At 43.1% G+C, this 8,690-nt stretch overlaps 1 protein-coding gene across 1 annotated transcript in view; it reads right to left on the reverse strand.

The window, feature by feature from the left end:
- The window catches only part of EDARADD (EDAR associated death domain), an 82,801-nt gene extending 76,977 nt beyond the window's left edge, over window positions 1-5,824 (reverse strand). Inside the window, exons 1-2 of the mRNA XM_027597234.2 lie at window positions 5,725-5,824; window positions 5,089-5,204 (exon numbers count right to left, since the gene is read on the reverse strand). The gene's annotated coding sequence lies outside the window, so the exon portion shown is untranslated. The remainder of the gene's footprint in view (window positions 1-5,088; window positions 5,205-5,724) is intronic.
- Between the last annotated feature and the right edge of the window lie 2,866 nt (window positions 5,825-8,690).

Here is an 8,690-nt window from a genome sequence, read left to right on the forward strand (position 1 = left end):
CAAAGAAGCCCCTCCCCCCCCCAGTAACAAAGAAATGAATATGGTAGCAGAAGGTGGAAAAAATGCTACATCCCTCTCAGCTCACGTTCTCTGAAGACCTGGCACTTAGTAGAGACACAATAACTATTTGAGGAATGGCAAATGGTAGTCTTTTAGATTCCTGAGATTTTCACTAAGAAGCCTTGGTGTTGTCATTGTAAATGAAGCTTGTGAATGGATTGTTTTTTTTAATATGTAAAGAATGTCTACACTGCAAGTACCTGCAAATAACTGAAGTTTTGGAGAGAACATTTTAATCAGCAGAGAGGGTCAAAATGACAAAGTTCCAGGATCGGAGTAAATATGGGATTTTAAAAAAATGATTAAAGTCCTTTTAAAAGACAGTTGGCTGTTTAAACCAAAAGTATAACTCACTGAGAGAATCACCACATTATTTATTTGGGTGGAAAGGACCTGGGGGTCCATTTTGCAGAGGACGAAAGAGAATCACTAACAGGTCTCATGCAGTGCCCAGCGAGTGGCTAAAATCCATGCCTCAAGAGACCCTGTGCTGGAATGCTGGCTAGAACCATCTAGAATCATGTTACTCTTTCTTGCATGCCAACATGTGTTTGAGTTAAGTTTAGAGCATAGTTAAGAGCATAATAACTAATAATATATATTAGTTATATATAATATATAAATATTATATATATATTACATATATTATTATATATATAATTTGCTTAATTAAGCAATATAATATATATAGCATATATATGCTATATATATATATACTAGCATATATATACATATATACATATATACATATGTATATACATATATATACATATGTGTATACATATATATACATATATACATATATAGCATATATAGCATATAAATAAGCAATATAATATATATTATATATAATTTGCTTAATTAATAAAATATATAATTATATATAATATATATAAAATGTATATATATTATATAAATATAAATAATAATATATAAAAATAACAAAACCAGTTAAGAGCATAATAACTATGAGTTATGTTAAGTTGTAATGATTATCAGTGTCTTTAAAAGCCTTGTAAAATTCCTTTTTGAGTAACTCTCACCCCACCCTTAGAGAAATTTTTCTGTGAATCACCTCTTTGAAATGTCTCATTGTTGTTATGTATTTACCATGGGGGGGGGGGAAAAAGCTCTCTACTAATGGGGGCGTTCAGAAGGGGGCGCCACTGACAACAATGAGAGTTTTTGCAGCCAGGACCATTTTGCTGCAGAAACAGACGAAAGCAGTTCAGGTCAGACAGAGCCAAGTGCTGGAGGGATTTTTAAGTTACAAAAACCAAACCAAACCAAAACAAAACAAAAATCGTTTTGATTTGGCCAAGATTTCAAGTTTGCTACTCAAGGTATGACCTGCTTCTAAGAAGGGCGAGTGACTTGCTCAAAATTATATTTGGAGAAGATGGAACTATTTGATGCAGCAAATCCATGTAGATCATAAATTACTAGGTATGGAATACATCGAGGGTACAGGAAGGAAAATGCTTCACCTGATCTGATCAGGAAGTGGTTGAGGCCTAAATTAAAGTGATGTAAAAAAAGTAAAGATCTGGGAAATATATGGGGGGAAATCCCTAGAGCAACAGCAGTAATAACCAGCTACTATTTATTGATCCAGACCCTGTGGTGGGCAAAGAAGAGCCCACTGGAGCCAGAGGATGACCTCCATTTGTCTTCAGGATCTGGCATTTCCTGCGAGCGAGGCATGGGGTTCTGCACTGGAGCTGAAAATGCTCGGGGCCCTCACCGCTCCTTCCTCTTCCCAGGGGGATGATGGGCACGTCCACAGTACAGTGTGACAGGCTCTTTACTAGAGGGAGATAAAAGGTTGCCAACGGTCGGTTGGAGCTGGGAAGGAGCCACATAGCAACAGATTTTCAGGGGAGGTGAGGCGTGAATGCAACACAGAAGAATGAGTATGAATGTGCCAGGTTTCCAAGTGGCAGGAGGCCACACCGTGCATTTGGGAAACTACAATAAGTTCATGACAACTGATCTGGCAGCATCGGGTGGGAGGGGGAGGCTGGGGATGGAGGCTGAGCCCAGAACTTGACCCTGGGGGTGAGATGGTTTGTATACTATGCTGAGGAGCTGAGATACTACACTGTGGGGGCACAGGGAGCCACCGGAAGATTTAAAGTAGTGAAATAATAATTGTAATAGAGTACTTAATTGCATCTTAGCTTTTATCAAGGGTAAGATGCACTACATTTTATGTTCTGCTAAGAAAGAGAAATGTTGTTAAACTATGACATGTCAAGTGCAAGTTGCTTGCCACCTTAAGAGATGTTAAAATGGGGGGGGGAGGACAAATCTTAGAACCAGTAAACGATGGTAATAGAATAATTAAGAAAGGGTAAACATTTGGATCAACAAAAAAGTGATTATTGTTTGCTATGTGCCCCAAACTATCTTAAATCTTAGAACAAAAGACGTGCTGGGTATCCTTCCCTTCCTAACGCCCCACAGCAGTTAGACCCAAAGTATAGAGGGCAGCCAAATACCATCTGTCACCATGTACCATGTGCAGACTCTAAGAGCAATGGCCTTTCAGAGAGGAAAGCGTTGAGAGTGGACTTTCTGAGGTAGAGAATTACTAGCTCGGAAAGTAGGAAAATTGACACAGAATCAGAGTTGACATCACTATATGATAGTCTATGAAATTTCCCTTCTCAGAGATCTTGAGGCACCTCAAAAATGTAAATATTTTTCATTTTGGACAGAACATGCAGGATAAATATGATCTATCCGAATTCCTGGTTCACTCATCAGGAATGTTTCTTAGGCTTCACTGGCACAAGAAAAAGGGTTTTGATAGTCCAGGGGGAGTCCTGACAGAAGCAAGGCACGGCATTTAGGACAAACTATCCACTGGAAAGAGAACAGATAAAAAGCCAGACTGGTCTGACCCTGCAGGCTAGGTAAGGGTTGGTCTGGCAATAGGGGCAGATGGGAAGTGCCTATCTCCTGCTAAAAGATCTGGAGAACACCCCTCCTGGAGAGACCACTGGGAGAGCAGCGGGTGCCGAGAGGCACTCAGGCCTTTGCTTGAGGGACCCCTGCCTGACGCTGGAACCAGCGAGTTGCAAGGGAGCTGAGCAACCTTTAACTCTTGAGAATTGGGTTGGAGGGAGAGGTCGGTGAAGGAGGAAGATCCAAAACTTGTGTAGGAGCTACAAGGGCTGGTGAAACCTGGCGTCTTACAGTAACAAGTTCTTTGCCTGTTTGAAACTTGACAAAGCAGTGAGGAACCACCAACAGGCACTGCACCTCCCAAATGAGCTTGCTGTTGTTCCCCATCAAAGGCAGATGAATCTTCTCGGGGAATGGGGAGCCATGACGGATTTTTGGTATCACTCGGACAGCTGGAAGAGTCATCAGCTCACACGCAGTGGGAGACAGCTTTCTGCAAAACACATTCCAGGCCTTCTCCATCATTCCCATGGCTCCCAGCTCCTCTTTGGGATGTTGCTCTTCCCCCATGAGCCCTCAGGCCCCTTCTGACTGCCCAGGGCACTCCATTGTGGTTTCCCAAACAGAACTCAGCTTACTTCCCATAACCAAAATGTACTAGTGATGCTTCTTGTTATCAAAACCTTAATTAATGATGGAAGGCCATATGCTATGATGTCAGTGGTGGTAATGTGTTGGCCTTCTCTAAGGATACAGTATTTTAAATTAGGACCCTTTATGCCAAAAGTAATTAGCAAATCTTTTTGTCTATAACATGAGTGATAATTTCATTATTTAATTATCATTTCATTAAAAAGGTATATCCCTTCAAAAAGCTTACATATTCTTAGTAAGACATATATAGTGAAATAATAATGTCTATAGCTGGATAATGGAGAGAGAGTCAAATGATTGATACAGAGTAAGTGTTACAAAGTTCAGAAAAGATAGAAATAGGAGAGAAAGACATCCTTTTGAGTTGTAAAGTTCACAAGACTAACAAGAGCTAAAAACTATCATTAGCCTCTGATTGGATGGCAGCTGGGGTGAGGAGAAATGGGAACAAAGATCATGCAGACAAGGGGCCACTGTAGATAGTCATTGAGTGAGAAATCAAACAATAATGAGAGAAAGTTTTCCTAAAGATTCTTATGGGGAAAAAAAAAAGAAGAAGAAGATAGCAGGAGGGGAAGAATGAAGGGGGGGAAATCGGAGGGGGAGATGAACCATGAGAGACGATGGACTCTGAAAAACAAACTGAGGGTTCTAGAGGGGAGGGGGTGGGGGGATGGGTCAGCCTGGTGATGGGTATTAAAGAGGGCACATTCTGCATGGAGCACTGGGTGTTATGCACAAACAATGAATCATGGAACACTACATCCAAAACTAATGATGTAATATATGGTGATTCACATAACAATAAAAAAGATTCTTATGGGAGATAAGGTTGGAAAGAAGTGGAAGGGCTCAACTGAAGAAGACCCTAAATGCCAGCCAGCGATTTGTTTGTGCTTGAACATGATACATATTGTAGGTTACATGATGACATTTTTGGGATGAAATTTTAGAATTACAGAAATTAATTTTACTTGGACTATGAATGTTTCATATAGTAGGTACTAGGATTGGAAATTAAGGACTAGAAACATGCCTGTTTCATGTTGTTCCTTCTGAAGGGCACATCTACTATTCAGCATTACTTCTTGACTCGTGGTATAATCTGGTTTTACACGCTAAACTTTTTTTTTGTTTTTAGGAACATGTCCTTCAGTAATACAAAAGTAACCTGAATCTGTACTGAAAGATTATTGATGTGAAGGACAGGATTCTAAAAAGAAAATAACAACTGAGTGTATTTAATTTTAAAACCAAATGGACCATCAATTTTTATGGAAGGAGTCTTTAACTCTTTTGTTTTCTCCATTTTTCTACCAGAATCAGTCAGTAAATGTGTAGTTACAGTACTGTCTCTTCCTATGAATTATTAATTATTAAGCCTAAAAATCGCAGTCCAAACTTCCCAGTGTGGGGTTTGAAAAATACTGCTATTGCGTGTATGTAGAATTTGGTACTACTTACAAAGTTAGAGGTTATCAGCTCCAATCTCAAGAATATAGCGAACAGTTAAACGGATCATTTCATCAGCAAGCACTAGGCACGAATTCTGGTGCACTCTGTTTTTCTGGAATCCTGATCTGTTGATTTCATAAAATGTTTAAGACAGCATCAAAAAAAAAAAAAAAGCCACCCTTAGTTTTCTGCTTCCAGCAAACATACAGTGATATGGACTCGATTCCTTGTCCAGCCTGAAACAAGCCCCAGAACGGACAAGACAGATGAAACAATGGTTTTCAAGGAACTCTACATCAAAGAACGATCATCTCTGAGACAAAAACCAAAGCTGGTGAGTCCTAGACCGTCACAAACACGCACTACCTGGAGAAAGTTCTCAGGCCAGGGGAGGCGTGGCTGGTAAGTGCCTGGAGGTAGGTCACAGAAAGGCGACCGAGAGGAGGAGAGCCCTACTTTTGGGCGGTCCGGGCCGAATCCTGGCCCCGGGGCTGTGCAGGTGCAGGTGCAGGTGCAGGGCTGAAAGGCTGCGTTCCGAGCCTGCGAGGAGGCTCGCGGGAGCGCGGGAGGGCGGTGGGGAAGCTGCTGGCGGAGGGGAGGGGAGGGGAGGGGAGGGGAGGGAAGGGGAGGGCGCCTCGCCCGCACCTCCTCTTGTTTTGGAGGCCCGCGTGGTCCTGCTTCATTGGCCGCCGTGGAGCCCGAGGCCGCGGGGAGGCGGAGCGGCCTCCGCAGCTGTAGTTCCCGGGTTCTCCCGGCCGCCGGCCCCGCCTTCCGGCAGAAGGCCGTCTCCCCGCCGCGCGGGACCACGACTCCCACAAGGCGCCGCGCTCGGACAGGGCGTGGCCGATAAAGGGGCGGGGTCTGCGTGGAGGGACGGGATCGTGATGCCGGTGTCTTGGTGCTCAGCATCTCCGCCTCCCCACGCGGCTTCCAGGAGCTCAGGAGCTTTCTCCTCGTTGGACTGACATCTGACGGCTGGAGTCATTTAAGTCCCCGGGGCGGCGCCTCGACCGGGCGCTCGATGGGCAGAGTGTGCCAAAGTGTTAGCTGGGGAGGCCCAGGGCTGGCGACGGGGTAGCTAGCGTTGAAGCCGCTGGTAGTCCTAGGCTTCCTGGGGAGCCTGTCTGAAGAGGTTACAGGTGCTGGTAGGGGAATCCCGGGGCGGGGGGGGGGGGGGAAACTGGGGCCCAAACCAGCGCTTTGAGACTCCAAGCCGGAAGCCAACAATAACTGGGAAAAGGCCCAACCGCTGAGGTGCTTTACTTTTGGCGGAGAAGATAAGCTAGAAAGATGACAGCCAAACCAATGGGATGTCTGTAGACATATGCTGAAACTTTTAGATCTGTCTTCTATAATTCCTTACCTGTCATTCATAGCTTTTATCTTTTTATTCCTTGTGTTGCCTTCTGGGAGAATTCCTTAGCTTGATAGTCCAGCTCTCTGGTTTGATTTTGAGCAGTGCCCATTCTGCTATTCAGCTCATCTCTTGAAAGTTTTCTTTTTATTTCAGTAGCTGTTTGTATTTCCAAGATCTCGGTTAATTCTTTTCATAACTGCCTGCTCTCATTTCATGATATGATATTCTGGCTTATCCCTATGATTAACTGTACTGATGTTAATGTCTTAATCACTTTTTCCCCCACTCAGGTGCAAATTCTCTCTTGAAAAAAAGGATAAAACATATTAAAGTTGTTCTTTTTTTTCATGGTTTGGTTTTTCTGCAACGTTTATGATTGTTGGTTTATGTCTCACTCATTTTTATGTACCCCGAGAGTCACTGTTTTTTCCTCTTTGCAGGAGGGAGGGGGATGAGGAGGAGGGAACTGCAGGGTTTTAATTTTTTTTTTTTTTAACGAAAATGGGAAGAGTCAAGGTTTGTAACCTACTGGTCACCTGGGTACCCCTCCCCATTCCTCCTGAGCCTGATAGTCATCGGGATTTGGTTTGTTTCTTTTACCCAAGTTCCCATACTCTCTGCTCCAAGCTGGAAGCAAATATCCCATTTTCTACTTTCTGAAAGGCTGTATTTTGGTGAAGCTTCGGTTCTAGTCTCTCAGCCAGTTCCCCTTTCATTTTATGCTGGCTTTCTCCCTCCAGGTTTTCACCCCCTTTCTTCTTGTACAAATGGGGATGGTAGGAAAGAGTGACTGAGGAGCCCTTCCAAATATTTTTTAAAATTTTTTGTTATGTTAATCACCATATATTACATCATTAGTTTTTGATGTAGTGTTCCATGATTCATTGTTTGTGCATAACACCCAGTGCTCCACGCAGAATGTGCCCTCTTTAATACCCATCACCAGGCTAACCCATCCCCCTACCCTCCTCCCCTCTAGAACCCTCAGTTTGTTTTTCAGAGTCCATCGTCTCTCATGGTTCGTCTCCCCCCGACTTACTCCCCTTCATTCTTCCCCTCCTGCTATCTTCTTCTTTTTCTTTTTTCTTAACATATGTTGCGTTATTTGTTTCAGAGGTACAGATCTGTGATTCAACAGTCTTACACAATTCACAGCGCTCACCAGAGCACATACCCTCCCCAATGTCTATCACCCAGCCACCCCATCCCTCCCACCCCCCACCACTCCAGCAACACTCAGTTTGTTTCCTGATATTAAGAATTCCTCATATCAGTGAGGTCATATGATACATGTCTTTCTCTGATTGACTTATTTCACTCAGCATAACACCCTCCAGTTCTATCCACGTCATTGCAAATGGCAAGATCTCATTCCTTTTGATGGCTGCATAATATTCCATTGTGTATATATACCACTTCTTCTTTATCCATTCATCTGTCCATGGACATCTTGGCTCTTTCCACAGTTTGGCTATTGTGGACATTGCTGCTATAAACATTGGGGTGCACGTACCCCTTCAGATCCCTACATTTGTATCTTTGGGTAAATACCCGGTAGTGCAATTGTTGGATCATATGGTAGCTCTATTTTCAACTGTTTGAGGAACCTCCATACTGTTTTCCAGAGGGGTTGCCCCAGCTTGCATTCCCACCAACAGTGTAGGAGGGTTCCCCTTTCTCCACATCCCTGCCAACATCTGTCGTTTCCTGACTTGTTAATTTTAGCCATTCTGACTGGTGTGAGGTGGTATCTCATTGAGGTTTTGATTTGGATTTCCCTGATGCCGAGCGATGTTGAGCCCTTTTTCATGTGTCTGTTGGCCATTTGGATGTCTTCTTTGGAAAAATGTCTGTTCATGTCTTCTGCCCATTTCTGGATTGGATTATTTGTTCTTTGGGTGTTGAGTTTGATAAGTTCTTTATAGATTTTGGATACTAGCCCTTTATCTGGTACGTCATTTGCAAATATTTTCTCCCTTTCTGTCGGTTGTCTTTTGGTTTTGTAGACTGTTTCTTTTGCTGTGCAAAAGCTTTTTATCTTGATGAAATCCCAATAGTTCATTTTTGCCCTGGCTTCCCTTGCCTTTGGCAATGTTTCTAGGAAGAAGTTGCTGCGGCTGAGGTCGAAGAGGGTGCTACCTGTGTTCTCCTTTAGGATTTTGATGGACTCCTATCTCACGTTTAGGTCTTTCAACCATTTGGAGTCTATTTTTGTGTGTGGTGTAAGGAAATGGTCCAGTTTCATTCTTCTGCA

This window comes from Zalophus californianus, chromosome 15, assembly GCF_009762305.2.
Source record: "Zalophus californianus isolate mZalCal1 chromosome 15, mZalCal1.pri.v2, whole genome shotgun sequence".
Classification (NCBI taxonomy): Eukaryota; Metazoa; Chordata; class Mammalia; order Carnivora; family Otariidae; genus Zalophus; species Zalophus californianus.